This window comes from Dendrobates tinctorius, unplaced genomic scaffold (assembly GCF_039654945.1).
Source record: "Dendrobates tinctorius isolate UK_male_01 unplaced genomic scaffold, ASM3965494v1 ptg000065l, whole genome shotgun sequence".
Classification (NCBI taxonomy): Eukaryota; Metazoa; Chordata; class Amphibia; order Anura; family Dendrobatidae; genus Dendrobates; species Dendrobates tinctorius.
In genome coordinates, this window is record NW_027361733.1 from 7284497 (window position 1) to 7301648 (window position 17152).

The following is a 17152-nucleotide window of genomic DNA, read 5'->3' on the forward strand; positions in this document are numbered from 1 at the left end:
CTGTAACCTGGGTACACCCAAAGTCATCTTCGCGTTGTACAAACACTCCTTGGTATCTCTGCATTAAATGATCAACTTGTCCAACTTGTTTATAGAAGAATTCTGCCTGTGAGACTCACCTAAATTTGCTCAAAGAGATGGCAAAAGGCTAGTGGCTCACTTCTGTCTTTTTGACCATTGAGTGACATCTCCAAGGTCCACGGGTTTTCTCCTACAGGCGTTAATTCTATAGCTTGAACAGTTGAAAATGGATCCAGCTCATACACCAGGGTGTTGATAAAAATTTTCATTCGGCTTTATTTGGAAGAATTCTTTTTAAAATGATGTAACATCAATTAGGACATCTCAGACAACACTGTAAATATAAAATAGTGGGTGATGTATGAAAAGAACCAGACGCATTTTGAACAAAAACGTTCTTGAACACTGGTCACATAATTCTATAGCATTGGCTCTGTTGAGATATTCTGGCATTACTCAAATTTGGCTACTTCTTGTCAACTGCAAGCTTGCTCCGCTCAAGTTTGTACAACGCATCTCTGTTGTGCAGTGGTCAAGGTGTGGGCAACCGATAATCCGGAGATTGCTTTTTCCCTTTCTATTGCTTCAGTTTGGACTTTGTGAGTACAGTCTGCCCAGCCGGCAGTATCACAGTGGTTTCCAGGGGTATCAGCACAGAACAGAACATACTGGATGGAATATAGATGATAGAAACCCCCCGAAAAAACAATGATAGAAAGATTTCAGCTAAATGTGCCAGAACAGTCTTTAGCTCAAACCCCATCCTTGCAGCATCTGTTGTCATTGGTCAACAATATTTTTCTGACACAGTGCACCGAGTCTCCATGGTTACAGACTACTAACAGACTCTGTCCGTAGTCTGATCCTTCAGCCATTTGTTAGTAAGGCTGCAATTGACACAATAAACCACAATTATAACACACTGTATGACTATACCCTAATGGTATAATAAGTTGCATGTAAAAAGGTATGTGCTTATTAACATTTTTGTGGAATTATAGAAAAAAGACAGGAAAGTGGAGAAATTAAATTAAAAAGACATGAAGGTGGCGTTTGAGGTTTTGGGTATGAAGTAACTGTGAGGCTGTGTGCACACGCTGCGGAATCTACTGCAGATTGATCCGCGCGGATTTTCAAAATCCGCAGATAAATCCGCAGGTCAAAAGACCTGCGGTTTATCTTCAGATTATCCTGAGGTTTTACCATCTCCACAATGGAGGAGATGGTAAACCGCTGCGGAATCCACAGAAAGAATTGACATGTCAATTCTTTCTGCGGTTTAGAAACCGCGGAAAATTCCGCGGAAACCGCGGAACCGCAGCAGAATCCGCAGCGTGTGCACACACCCTGAGAGTAAGGGGAACTGCTCACCTAAGTGAGACGTGCTTATAACAGGGTCAGTTCTGTAAAACTTCTAAATAGTGGACCTGCTGCTCTTTTTTGTGTCTGTTATGCATGATAGCAACCGCAGTAAGTGAAGGAGCAACTAGAAAAAAAGGAAGAAACCACCCAGCGCTGCTGGAAAAAATGTGCCTCATAGCTAGAAGTGTGGTCACTTTATTGAGGCTATGTGTTTCCATAATGTACAGGTGTCTTCATCAGAAATGCGTAGGCGCAATAAAGTAACCACAAATCTAAACATGAGCCATCAACTTTTCCAACAGCACCCAGTGGTTTCTTGTTTTTTTCTATACTCTAACTAGACCTGAGTGGATCAATTGAAATTCGTATTTGGCCAACTGATGAATTTTCCCCTAAAATTGGATTCCCGTAAATTAATTTGCTGGAATCTCATTATTGGAAAGCTTGCAAATGCTGAGAAAATACATGTGATGTTGAGGACCCCACTAACCATACGAGTTTATACTCTACAGAATAGGGAAAGGACCCTATTGATCATAAGAGCTTGCACCCTACAGGAAAGAGAGGACCACACTGACCATAAGAGCTTATACTGGTGAGAGAGGACCCAGCTGATTATAAGAGATTACACTATACAGGATAGAGAAAGGACTCTTCTGATCATAAGAGCTTACACTCTACAGAAGAGAGAGGAGCACACTCACCATAAGAGTTTACACTCTACAGGAGAGAGAGAGGACCCCGCTGACCATAAGAGCTTCCACTCTACAGGAGAAAGAGGACCCCACTGACCATAAGAGCTTACACTCCACAGAAGAGAGAGGACCGCAATGACCATAAGAGCTTACACTCTACAGGAGAGCGAGGACCCAGTTGACCATAAGAGCTTACACTATACAGGAGAGCGAGGACCCAGTTGACCATAAGAGCTTACACTCCACAGAAGAGAGGGGACCGCAATGACCATAAGAGCTTACACTCTACAGGAGAGCGAGGACCCAGCTGACCATAAGAGCTTACACTCTACAGAAGAGAGGCTTACCGAGTGACTCTGGAAATGGAAAATGACTGTCATACAAGCTGTGCTCCGCTGGGACTCGCTGATCTGTAATGGCCCCAGTACTTACCACCCTGGTACAAGCTATGATTATCCGCTACCTATCATAGCTGCAGAACATTATGGGGAGGCCCTCATGGCCACATAAAAAGACATCAGCACGCTCTCTGATGTTTCAGCAGTGTGGGAAAAGGTGCCGGGCAAGTTTTTTGTTTTTTTTTTGGTGGGGGGACATGAATCAAATCTCAAAGTGTTTGAATTCACGTTAAACCACCAACTTGTGGAAATTCTACTCTAACTCAATCCTCTGCGGATCGATCCATTCATCTCTACACTTAGCACGTTGAAATGGTATTGCAGTATATTAAAAAATAAATACTCAAAATGCAATTAGGAGGAGACGCATTACAAAAAGCTCTAAAATGATTAAAAAAATACGCATGCGTTTTTATACAGATTTGAGAGGGCAGGCTAAGAAAATTCCTTATGTGAAGGCAGCCTTCTATGGGAACCTTTGTTCATTGAATAACAAACGCAAAAGTTTTCAAGGAGAAAAAAAAAAAGGTAATGACAATGTGCTATATTATCAAGATTGTATTTATTTTACTCACTAACATAGTGCCATTAATTCCACAGCGCTTTACAGACATTTTCGGAACTGTCCCCATTAGGGATCACAATCTACATTCCCTATCAATATGTCTTTGAAGTGTTGCAGGAAACCCATGCAAAGACGAGGAGAACATACAAACTCCTTGCAGATGTTGTCCTTGGTGGGATTTGAACCCAGTACCCCAGCGCTACAAGACTAACCACTGAGCCACCCTGATGATGATAATTTTATACCGCATTTGGTTAATGCCAATATCAGTTTCGACCAAATAAAAATTCTCAATAATTACAAATATTTTAGAGCTGCAACTCATGGAAGAAGGGATAAGAATTCTCTATACATTTCATATGGGGTCACCAGGAAATAGTGAAAAATCAAGCACAGTCTTTGAACTTGCCTCAGCCTCATTCATCTCCCTGACAAGAGCCGCTGTGTTCCCCCTTCTCCTACGCTCTGTGTTCATTCACATATTCCCCATTTGGTTGTATCTGGATTTAAAAGCACGTTCCAGACTTCTGGAGATCAAACTATCAAGGAAAAACGACTTTTCACTTGTCTGGGTTTTGTCTAATGTGACACCCAAAAGCATTTATCACAACCGAGAAATAAAAAAATAAAAAATGAAGATCAGACTGAGTGGTGTTCCTTAAATCTACAAACCTGAAGGAGTATAAATAAATGGAAAATTGACAAGGGCTCCAGAGGGGTTAACTAGTGGACAAAGAACTCAATTGTTCCAAAGGATTAATATTGCAGAAAGCGATTGTAGCAACGTCAGCGGTTTACATATATGTGGGGCCTGAGATGTCAGTAACAGGTGAGTCAATGACTAATTCTTAGCAGGTGCTCGGTCACAATTATCATTCACACAGGTGTTCAGTCAACGTTTTACCTGCTGCAAAGAGGACAAAACAAATGATCTTTGGTCTGACGATTTCTCGGCAGTTTTCAATACAGCTACATATTACCGCCATACTGCAGTGTACTTAGAATACCATATAAAAACATCTGAAACAGAAACATCATACAGTTTTGGCTTTTTTTCAGGTGTAATACATTTATCTGATTTGTAGAAACTGCAACCACATTAAAAATCGCATGGATGTTTTTTAAGTTAAGTGCAGTTTTCCTGCAACACAATGTCAAAATATCAAATTCAGGGGTAGAACTGCCAGAGCAGTATATCACAGGCTACTATTGCTGACTTTAATTATTCACCCTTCTTCAGGTAGGGAGCGTGCAAAGTCCCAGAATCTATGTACTCAAAAATGTTAACAAAATATGTGTGTATGTAACATACAGTGTGTGTGTGTGTGTGTGTTTGGTATGGAGTGCATGCAACATAAACTGTGTGATTGTGTAGCATAGTGTGTGTCTGTGCATGGTGACAGTGTGTGTGTAGCACAGGGTGTGTGTGTGTGTGTGTATGTAACACATACATACATAGTGTGCAGCATGTAGTGTGTATGTATGCAACATGCATAGTGTGTCACATCCATTGTGTATGTGTATCTGGATATATATATATACATGGCCATACTGATGGAAAAAGGAAAAAGTTATGGCTCTGGGAAGAAGGGGAGCAAAAAAATGAAAAACGACAAATCAAAAGGACGGGAAGGGGTTCCTTGCAAGGAATTTTGTTTTACAGTTTAAAAAATAGAGCTTTCCCCCACATGGGTGTTGGGTATATGCTTGTGGTGTCATTTCAGCATATTCAGAGAGTTCGGTCCAGTGGTTGGAGGACCAGCTGCATTATGACAATTTTGAAGGCAATCAAGGACCAGTTCATCACTGTTGAACCAAAAAGTCACAGCTGCCAGTTGGCAGTGGATTATTCAGGATACTCTCCAAGCGTGCAACAACACAGCTTCTTTATTCAGGAACAAACAGGAACAATATATAATAAGCTTAATAGATCAGGAATAAATCATTTGTGTGTCTCTATCTGTGCAGCATCTACAGCAGGCTGCTTCTCTCATACACAGACACAGGAAAACAGGAAATACAGTCACATGCTCTCCCTGTGTGAGCCTGTCAACTAAACACTCATAGACAGGAATGGAGTTGTTGCACCAAACATATTCCAACACTGCCAGATCTGCAGAGACCAGTATGGGCAGGAGAAGAGTAGTCATCTTCTGAGTTTATCTTATAGACTGCTCACTTCTGTAGTTAACCAATTCTCCTTGTCTACTACGGCCAATGCATAGACAAAGAAGGGGGCTGGGTTAGCTATTAAATGTTGCAGAGAGCGAGCCCCCTTCATACTCAGCTCTGATGATGTGCTAACATTGGATAGAAGTGAAGCTCCAGAGACCCAGGCTGTTTTTGGGACATCTGTAAATTAAAGTACATTAGTTCAGTTTTTTATGTTTTTATATGAATTGAACAAAGTGGAATATCATTTTTTAATTGGCCAATTCTGAATAAATAGATAAATAAAGTGAAATGTGCTGGTTTAATCCAATTTGTGGCTACATTTACGGTACATCTGATGCTTTTTTTGCCTTCTATATAAAAATCACGACAACAACAAAAAGATCAGAAACACAAAAAAAAGAGACCTGTTACGAGAGCGCAAAGCAGCTGTCTACAATCACTCGGTTCTCCGTATAATTTGTTGATCTTCCTTGGAGCGTCAGGATAAGTGTCCTGAAAGTGACATCAAGATCACAGCAATCTAAGAAATGAAAAAGATTTTCCTCCTGGGTGTACTGCATGGCGTCTGCCACATAATTGCAAAGAGTTGGCCAGCAAAAATATACATGCCACCTAGACCGAATAAAGGAATGGAAAACGTCAGGGTAAGCCATACTATTCAGCCTAATTACAATTTAATTTTTGGACCTAAAAGAACAAAATTTTCCACAAGCATCAAAGACAGTTTTTTTTTTCCGTTTTTTCCATAAAGACGGATCCCTCGGCGGTGGTGAGAACGCCTGTTTGTAAATAAGGAATGATTGCAGTAAGAAGATGACAAAGTGCATGGGCAGAAAACTAATTTACATGTTGTATTTCCAGCCACTACACAACCACAAGCAGCTCGTGGCGGCTGGCTGCACTCCATTTTTCCAGTCCTCTGTCCTGGTCTTGATGTAATAGTCAACGTAGAAAGAGACAGCTGGGAACCACAAGGAAAGAGCAAAATCCGCTATATTCTGAGCCCAGGACTGGCGCCTGTTCAATAGGTGCTTAGAAAGCTGGATTCCAGCCCTCGCTCCACCCCGTTCAACAGAAAGAAGAAAATATTCTCAGCAATGTGAGGAACATTTCTGTATATGTCCCTGGCAGTAACACGTCTGGGCAGATATCATATCCTTCTCCATTTGGCTGTAAAAAAGATCATAATGTCTATATTACACTGTACTGTAATGTATTTCTGTTTTTAAAGGGTATTTCCCACATGTCGACTTCATGGTATATTACTAAAAATGGTCATCGGGTCCCCTCACCAAGCCTCAGAATAATAGAGTCACACCACTAGTATTTTCCTCCAGAGCCGCACTTCCCTCCACACAGGGCGCTATTATAGCTGTATAGTAATGGCTCATTCACACACCACTGACAACCACTGACATATATCATACTCTATGACACTTTTCTGATGGTCCACATAAAAAAACTGAAACCCATTAAAGAGAAGCCGATGCTTTCCATTTTATTTCAAGGACCTATTGACTTGATCAGATCAAAATCGGACATGTCTCCGTTTATTTTTGGGGGGGACAAACGGCACCGTAATGGGTACATGCTGTATTGGTAAAATGAAAAATATAAATGGAAAACGTAGGCAAATATTGTAGGTGACAAAGGGGTCCAACAGAGAAAATTCTACTGTCCAGGAAAAACTTCAAAGTGACCATATGTTCGGCCCCAACTAACCATATTGTTCTGGTGTATCCTATCAGTATGACATAACCTTGTACGGTCAGCTGGCACCTAATAGCTGTCAGTCAAGCACTCCATTGGCCAAAATCTATTCCTCTTAACCCCTCCCCCAATAAACATGCATGCTTAGGTCAGCCTGTCTATACGGAGGGCGGGGTGATCATGCCATTGAAAAGACACCTCTGTTGGTGAGTTATTTTTGCTGCGCCTAAAAGGATCAGATATGTTGAATTTCATCAAGGATATTCCACTACTAGCCACATCATCTGTCAGGGAAGAGTTTAGGGGGGTTACCAGATGAAAACAAGTATCTGGGGGATAGGTGATAACTTACTGATCATGGGGATCTCTGACTACAGGGACCTGCATCAATCGCCAACATGGAGAATTTTTATCCACGTCGGGGCACTTTTATCCCCATTACAAAATGGCATAACAGATTGCGTGACCGCCACTCCATTAATTCTGTATGGGGCTGCCGGAAAAGGCGAGTGCAGCGCTCGGCAGTCAAGAAGGGAATGCCGGGAGAAGCAGTAGAGCATGCGCATGGCTGATCCTTTCTAATGGGGATAACAGTGCCCTGTTTTGACGTAGTCAGTCGTCTGTGTAAATTGGTCCAAGATCGGACCATAATGCACGGACAGGCAGTGACTCTGTCAATCTTAGCGTGACAGCTTCTGTCCGAGCATTGCAGTCCAATCTCGGATCAATTTACACAGACATCTAAATGTGCCCTCCTTCTGATTGATAGGGGCCCCAGAGGTTGGTCCCCAACTAATGAATAAATTATCAGCTATTCCTTGAATAGATGATAACTTATTTTCACCGGGCAACCCTTTTCCGAAAGTTGGGATGGCCATTAAATAGGAATACTCCTTTAACCATTTTCGAAATACCTGCTTTCTGTCTGTATGGAATAAATTTTCACATCAACAACATTAAAAAAAGTTACTTCTAACATTAGTTCCCAAAGTTTTTTCTGAACCTTTGTGATGCCAAATTATGGAATTGGTCAATTAAAAAAAAAAAAAAAAAGCGGAGAATCCGATGTCCAGGTGTTATTTTCATGCCGCCTCTGTACACTTGCCTCAGTTGATGAACTTTACGAGGACAGAATTAGAGATGTACAACCCTCATTATGCACGGCAAACATTCCCGATCAATAAAAAGGAGCATGGCTGTTTGTGGATCTCACCAAGCAGTGACTGGTAACTATAGGGCCTAAACAATGCCTCCACCTGCAGATCTGTTTGTGAATCTCCCGGTTATATGTAGCTGTTAAGTGATACAATCTCTTGTCTCGGAGGTGTGTTGACATGTAGCTGGGGTTTCATGTCACTGCACCTGCTCAGTGTCTCAAAGAATCGCTGATGTACATGTAAAGCTTTCATCCCTCTCATTAGCAGCGACATAAGCCGCCTCTTATACGCCGGCCTCTATGAAGCCTTTGTCCGTCCAGCACTACAATTAGCACTCATATAGAGCGGTGGGAGGGGAATCACAAAGAATTATATTCTAGACAGGTAATTACAGATAAAGGCACACAACAGACTTTCAGAATCACCTGCAAAGTTTTAGATAAGAGACAGAATACCAAACGGGGTAATTATGACTATAAAAGAGTCGTCCACCTTTCCGGACTTTTTTACTTAAATGCATTTTGGGCTTAAAATCAATTTTTGTAATTGGGTTTCATTACAGTTTTGCACCATTTGCCTTTTATAGCCTCTGTATTGCAGTAAATATTTCTGGCTGCAGAATGGGTTAACTGAGAATCCCTCAGCGAGCTCATTCTGATGATCCAATGGGAGAGTTTCTATCTCCTCTCATCTCTCTTTTTCTAAACTCCTATCTGCTGAATTATGACCATGTTAAAGTTGAATGTGCAGGGAAAAAAGGGCCTTAAAAGCCAAATGATGCAAAATTCTTAATGAAATCAAATAGCAAAACTGAATTTTTTTTTTTAGTCCAAAATGTGTGCATTTAAGGAAACTAAATTAATTGTCCTTAGAAGTGGAAAAACACTTTAAAGGGAATCTGTCACCACACTTGACCTGTCTAAACTATTACAATGGACATACCAGTTATAGACTACTGGAAAAATTCCTCCCTGTGTGTCCCATATGAGTTGTCTTGTTGTTGATAAATCATCTTTTATCACTTTATGTAAATGGCCCCTTCCAGGCTGTGGGGACGACGCTGCCTAGAAGGTAACTCTACCTCCAGAGCTTAATATACATAAAAGGGAGAGTTGCCAGTGTGAGACAAGTAACTTACACAGAATAGGAGAAAATAAATTTGTCTTCTTGTAAACACATTTTTTCAGCTCTCTGAGCTCTGCTGTAGTGTAACACTATTACAATCCTGTCTGCCTGTGAGATGAAAGCTGGAGCTGAGAAGTGCCTGCAGATATGTCAGGTGTAATCACACAGAGTTTTCCAGTGAGGTCAGGAGAGCAGAGAGCGGCCATTACATGTCACACTGGAAGAGGTCATTTATAGTGGCTTGTGAAAGTATTCACCCCCTTGGCTTTTTCCTATTTTGTTTTATTACGACCTGTGTTTAAATATTTTTGTAATCTTATTTGTGTGTGATGCATCAACACTAAATACTCTAAGTCGGTGAAGTGAAGTGAGAAAAATATAGGCATTAATTTAATTTATGGGATCAAATAAGTAAAAATTGGCATGTGCATATGTATTCACCCCTTTTGCGATGAAGCCCCTAAAAGTTTCTGGTGCAAGCAATTACCTTCATAAGTTACATATTTAGTGAAAAGAAGTCCACCTGTGTGCAATCGGAGGGTCAAATAGTCTGTAGTATATAGACTTTACCTTTTCTGAAAGGCCACAGAGGCTGCAGCACCATTAAGCAAGAGGCACCACTAACCACACAACACCATGAAGACCAAGAAGATCTCCAAACAAATCATGGACAAAGTTGTTGAGAAGTACAAGTCAGGGTTGGGTTATAAAAAAATATCCCAATCTCTGACGATCCCCTGGAACACCATCACATCCATTGTCATCAAATGGAAAGAACGTTACCACAACAAACCTGCCAAGAGAGGGCCGCCCACCAAAACTCTCAGCCAAGGATAGGAGGGCATTAATCAGAGAGGCAGCACAGAGATCAAAGGTATCCCAGAAAGAGCTGCAGAGTTCCCAAGTTCAGACTGTAATCTTGCCTGTTGAAGGGGCCTTTTGAGCCCTGAAAGCTTGCTTGCAAATATAATTTCTATAGTTAGCCAATAAAGGTATCACTGCTTTAATACTTTTCTCAATTTTTGGGGGGGGACATAAGAATTTACAACCAAGTTCAGATTGGAGTACCTGTCCATTCGACCATAATAAGCCGTACACTCTATAGAGGTGGTCTTTATGAAAGAGTGGGCAGAAATAAGCCTTTACTTACACACAAAAATTGTAAGGCTCATTTTGAGTTTGCCAAAAGACATGTGGGAGACTCCCCAAATGTATGGAGGAAGGTGCTGTGATCAGATGAGGCCAAAACTGAACTTTTTGGCCACCAAGGTAAACACTATGTAACGAGTTGGGTGGTGGAATCACTGTGCCAGGGTCCTAGGAAAGCCTTGAAGGGCGTAACTAGGAGCCTTATCTAATCTAACCTTCCATACACAGCGGTATACGATACTGTGATCCAAAGAGAGACAAAGGAGGTAGACCAGGTGCTACACCAGGACTGATCTTGGGAAGATGGATGGCAGCTGACCCCCTAGGGATGGGTTTTTGGGACGGCCCGAAGGAAGGTACAGTAGATGCAGGCAGGCACTGTAAAAACACAAGATGGATTAAGATGGAACAGGATGATGTACAGATAAGCACTAGCAGGTGCGGCTGGACCAGTTGACGTAGAGATGAACAGTGGCAGGTACAGGCTGGGCTGGCTTATAGGCAGGCGGGCACGGCTGATTGACAGGTAAGCGGGCACGGCTGATAGACAGGCAGATGATAGACAGACTGGCGGGCATGGCTGATAGACTGACGGGCAAGGCTGAAAGACAGGCTGACGGGCAGGTATACAGGAATACAAGCACTTGGACCTGAGAACTAACAAGAGTGTTTAGTAACAAACTTACAATGTTGCACACTCACCTCAATGCTTGAAAAGGTGCCTTAAATAGTAAGTGTGCTCCAGCAATTGTCTGGGGCCACTTTTAGGAGGACACGCGCGGCCCCTTTAATAGAGAGGTAGTGTGCATGCACTCACCCAAAGCACAGTGCGGGGGAACCTGCATGTGATACGTGCAACCAGGGCAGCTGCAGACCCAGAAGGAGGAGATAGAGTAGGTCAGGGGCCGCGGTTGTGAGTATGCTGGCTTCTATGCCGGGGCAGAGGGCAGAGACGCCGGCGCTACACACAATTTCTGGCGCCAAACCAACACAGCTCATCACCCCAAGAACACCAGCCACAACGTGAAACCTGGTGGTGGTAGCATCATGCTGTGGGGATGTTTTTCGACAACAGGGACAGGGAAAATGGTCCAAGTCGAGAGGCAGATGGATGAAATACAGGGATATTCTTGAGAAAAACGTGTTTCACTTTGACAGAGATTTGAGAATGGGACAGAGGTTCACCTTCTAACAAGACCCAAAGCATATTTCTAAAGTAACCCTCGAGTGGTTTAAGGGGAAACGTGTAAATGTTTTAGAATGGCCTAGTCAAAGCCCAGACCTTAATCCAATTGATATTCTGTGGTCAGACTTGAAGATTGCTGTACACCAGACAACACCATCTAACTTGAAAGAGCAGGAGCAGTTTTTCCTTGAGGAATTGGCAAAAATCCCAGTGGCACGATGTGGAAAGCTCATAGAGACTTATCCAAAATGATTTGCAGCTGTAATTGATGCAAAAGGAGACTCTACAAAGTACTGACTTTAAGTTTTTAGTTTTGTCCTATTTGTTGTTTGTTTTTCAGTAAAAAGAAAACAAAATGTCCTGAGATGTAGGCATGTTCATTACATGAACTGATGCAAACGCTCAAAAAAAAAAACAGTCAAATTCCATGTTGTGGGGTAGCATAACATGAAAAATGCCAGGGGGGGGGAAACTTTTGCAAGCCACTGTACATAAAGTGATAAAAATGATTTATCAACGACAAGGCATCTGATATGAGACATACAGATATGACTCTTTTCTGCAGTCTATAACTTGTCTATAACTTGTATGCCAATAATAATAGTTTAGATAGGTCAAACGTCGTGACATATTCTGTATAAAGCGAACCTGTCAACAAGATTTTTCTAAGTAAACTACAGACAGTGTCAGATTGGCACCGTTATGCTGATGGAAATAATACTTTAGTTGATGAAATCGGTCTTGTGGTTGTTGTTTAATCTGCATTAGCCATTTTCACTTAATGAGATTCTCGTGCTTTGGAGCGGCCTGTGGGGGGGTCTTTATGTGGTGCTCTGTTCACATATTCATCCTCATGGGCTTACGACAGGTCACTGAACCTCCACTGACCTACCTCTTATTTTACATGCTGCATATAATATTGTTGACTTTGAAAAAAAAAAAGTAACTTCAGCAAAATGGCGGCAGCGCATGCGCAGTAGCATCTATCGCTTGCTGATAGATCTACTTCGCAAGCGCAGACGCCATTTTGCTGCAGCCAAATTTTGTTTTCTCAAAAAAATGCCTGCACAGTAGCATATGGTTAAAGTTATCTCAGTTCACGCAGGAACCACCAGGGACTGCGGGATCAGGATTTCTAGTCTGTACAGGAACCGGCAGGGTCAGTTGCAGGTTTTATTGTGTTACCCCATGTAATGTTTTGCTGCACTAGGAGGATTTTCCTAACATTTTCTTTGTTTCCCTTTTACAGCAAAAGCCATGGTTGATAGACAGCTTACAACAAAGCAAAGGGATCTCATTGTAATTGTTACATATAATGCATTTTTTGCAACTTCTTTTTTTTAGATCCTTGTCTTTCCTCCTTTCTCTTAATTCCTAAAGGAGATTTAATAGCGACAAACAGCTTTTTGGTCATCATAAAATATCCAATCAGTGACAGATGAACACGTTTCACTGATCTATTACATAATTTTACACTATTTTACATGAGGCCCTGAAGCCCTTCCTGAAATATGATATACATGAAAGTAAAGCTTGTCAGGATATAGTGTAATACTAATACACTACAATGTATAGTACAAGTTATCACAAGTTCAAGTCCCCTAACAAGACTAAACAACCATGCAAAAAATTGTAAAATAAAATAAGTTTAACTCACCCCTACGAATTCACTCTACAAAGATAAAACAAGCATTTTTAGTATTGTCTCATCCGATCTTTCAAAACGTAAAATTATCCCATAGAAAAAAATCACAAATATATTTGCATAATTTAACTCCAATTTTTGTCCTGTTTTTCAGTACATCATAAGAATTGATGCCATTCAATGCAACAACTTGTCCAGAAAGAAAAAACATGGGAAGAAATTCAAGCCCAAAAATGGCCACGATGGAAAGAGGTTAAACGCATTTTCATATGACATGTATTCATCCATGATATAAGCCATAAATATCCGAAGGGGGTGAGGTAAGGGCTTGTGTTTTCCACTCTGCATTGCCCAAGTTTTGCAGTAAGCATAGCTGAAGGCCAATAAAGGGGTTGTTCAGGACTGATATATTAGTGCTGTGCTTAGGGCAGGTCTGTGCCCAGCACTTCCATTGATCGGCTGAAAATTGCTCCCACCGCACGTACGGGAAGGAGCACAGCAGCTACATACAATGGTTAGTGGCCATTGGCGACTACTGCACCTTAAGTGGGCTTTCACATTGCGATAGTTACACGCTCGGTGGCCCTGTCGTGGCATATATAACATATGTGCCGACGGGGCCATAGACTATAGTGGAGCTGGAAGAGCGAAAGTGCACTCTGCCATGAATCCTTTTTAGGCATGCATACCTACTGGAGGCGGACACCCAGATATAGTAGACTATGCCAAACACATACTAACAGGGAATTTAGATTGTGAGCCCCAATGGGGACAGTGATGATGATAATGTACCGTATGTACATTGCTGTGGAATATGATGGCGCTATATAAGCAAAGCCTAATAAAACTATCCGTTTATATATCTACCTCATTTCTGAGACTCTAGTGCTATCCTAGAAGAAGAGGAACAATCCCATCTCGCCTACAGATGATATAGAGCAAAAAGTTCCTGAACAGAGAATAAACAGAGATTAAAAGAACAAATTAAGAAAATATTCTGAAGATAAACTGAACAATGAGAAAAGAACAGATGGATGGTCGGCTGAGAGCGAGATGTTCGGGGGATTATTGTATAGGAAATAAAAGTCCATTACAACAGATACTGTAGATGACAAGCAACCAATATAAACCGTTTGGCCGCCCATAACATAAAAGCCACCATTTTTATTAGCATTACCTAGAGGATACCCCATAACAGATCGGGGTCTCACCTAGGGGAACAGAATATTTCTTAGCTTTTTTTGGAAATCCCATGGAGGTGATTTAAGAGCGCAGCGCATACGTGACAACCTCTCCAGCACCAGGCGGAAGTGGGATCAGGGCACACTCATTCTGGTGGTAAGTGGGGAGCCCAGAAACTATGGGACATTCTGCCTGTCAGTAGCCTTAAATGAAATTAGATGGATCTGGTAACAAGATACAAGGCCTAGATTCAGGAAGGTGTTTTTGACCTATTTCTAATGTTAACACACCTTGAAAGGTCACAGAATTTGTGTGTAACTCAAAATTTTGCAACTTTTGATCTTTTATGCCAAACGCAGCCAGCTTCGTCAAAATGGATGGGACAGGGCATGGGTAAGGCTAGTTTCACACTAGCGTTTTTTAGCGCTGTGCCTCGTGTGCATACCAAACGCATGCAAAAAATGCATCATGCGTTTTGCATGCGTTTGCTGTTTTTTGCGCATGCAATTTAACCAGTTTATCCCCATATTAACACAAAAACGCATGCGATTTTAAATGCATGCGTGCGAATGTCCTAGCGCACACTTGCATTCCCATAGACTGTAATGCTTTTTTGTCTATCGCACATGGACGCTTGCGATCTGCGCACCCTATCTTTAGCATAGGGTGCGCAGATCGTGCGCTGGCCGTGCGCTAGTAGGATTTTGGCGTGCGCTGCGCACTTTTGAAGGTGCGCCATGTGCGCCGAAATGCAACACGCTGCGTTCGGCGCGCACGGGCGCACCTTCAAAAGTGCGCAGCGCATGCCAAAATCCTACTAGCGCACGGCCAGCGCACGATCTGCGCACCCTATGCTAAAGATAGGGTGCGCAGATCGCAAGCGTCCATGTGCGATAGTAGGTGGCGATGACCAGATGGGGCGGGCAGGGGGCGGGGCTTAGCAGCGCCGTGCGCTGCGCCGAATAAACGCTAGTGTGAAACTAGCCTCACTCCAGCGGTCCCGTTCATTTAGACTGGAGTGCACAAAGCCAATCTTAATTAATCAGGACCCTAGTGTCTACATTTGGTCTCTTACAGACTGCACAGTGGGGATTCTGTAATACAACATCAGAATAAGCATGAAACATTATTTTGTTGGTTCCTAAAAAATCAAACAGAGAAAACCTTAGTTTGTATGTAATTGTAGGCACACCATGTTACGTTTGATGCCGTCTATATTAGATAGTCAGAGTGATAGAGGAGAGCTGTTAGTTTAGTTTTACCCCATAAACATATAATATCGAATTTAATTGATCTGGGGCAGTTCATACCCAAGTTATAGTAAACATTCAGGTTCTTTGAGATCATATATCCACTTTCACATCTATGAGAAAATGTTTGACTTTTAGAACTCCATTTACACACTGCAGCCGTCTGTGCCAAAATTCAAGTTCTACTTTTAGTAAATGGGACTTAGGGTTCGTGCACATGGTCATATTTTCTGATCAACTGCGATCCGACAAAACATTGGATCGCACTCAGACCAATGTTATTCTATCGGGCCGTGCACATGTCTGATTTTTTTGCTGTATACTCGACTTTGATCCGATATTCGAATTGCACTCACCAATGCAAGCCAATGGAAAACATCAGACTGCACTCAAATGACATCTGAATGCAGTTCGATTTCCGTGCACTCACAGAATAAGAAGATGGATAATTTTTTTTCTCCATCATCTCCTGATCCTAAAAAGTCAGATCACACAATGCTGACACTCTCATCAGACTCCATCTACCCTTTCTGAAGGAGCACAACAGCGAAACGCGCGTCAGGGGGTTCATTGGTAATTATGAAACGTTGATTTTCTCGTGAAATGTTATCTCCTTTTTGTCCACTGGTTTTCTGGCTTCTGCGTGTCTGTACCTATAATGCTCCACCAATGTCATCCATTGGGTAGCACTTGCACTTGCATTTTGCTGCCATTTTTAGATGTAAGATGTAGGCTCGTCTTTTCAGCCAGGTATCCTTTCTGATGTAATTCTCTTAACATCTTGCATTTTGTTAATTTACTTAGTGTTTTATTTCCAAATCATTTATGTATGACTCCATTAGGAGGAGACATTATATCACCAATTTCATTTAATATTGTAATGACAATATTAGCATCTTAATATTCTCTTATTATAAAGCACTTGCACTTTATTTAGCCCCATCAGGAGTAGATATTATATTATTATTTTTTGCAAGTATTTTCTATATATAATCACCTTTCAATATCTTATTTTGAGATGTATTACACAATCTAGTTATTGAATTTGTCCATGGAGCACTTTTTTGGAGAGGCATAAAAATTAATACACGGTAATTACCAATTTTATCTTTCTCTGCAGTCCAACCTTGTGTTTTTATTGTTGTTTTAATGTTTTTGTAATTATATTCAAATAAAGAAGGATTGTTAACATAACCCCAATGGGAGTAATTCTTATTGGCTAGTTGACTAGTTCTCAGATGAGAGCATCTACGGAAATCTGCACCTACACTAAGGGCTCATTCAGATGGCTGTTTTTTTGGTCAGTGTGCCGTCCATGTGCTCAGTGATCCAATAATAACTAGTGCAATGTTGATAAAAGTCTGCTCCTGCACACGTCTGCAGAAAGAACAGCACATGGAGCCAGACACGTCCAAGTTTAATACGAGCATCAGAACAATGCTTAAGATTTAGCTAAGAAATATCTTTGTCCGTTTTTTAAATCTGAAAATTAGAATTGTTGCGCTTATGACACTGATTCTTACAATTTGGCA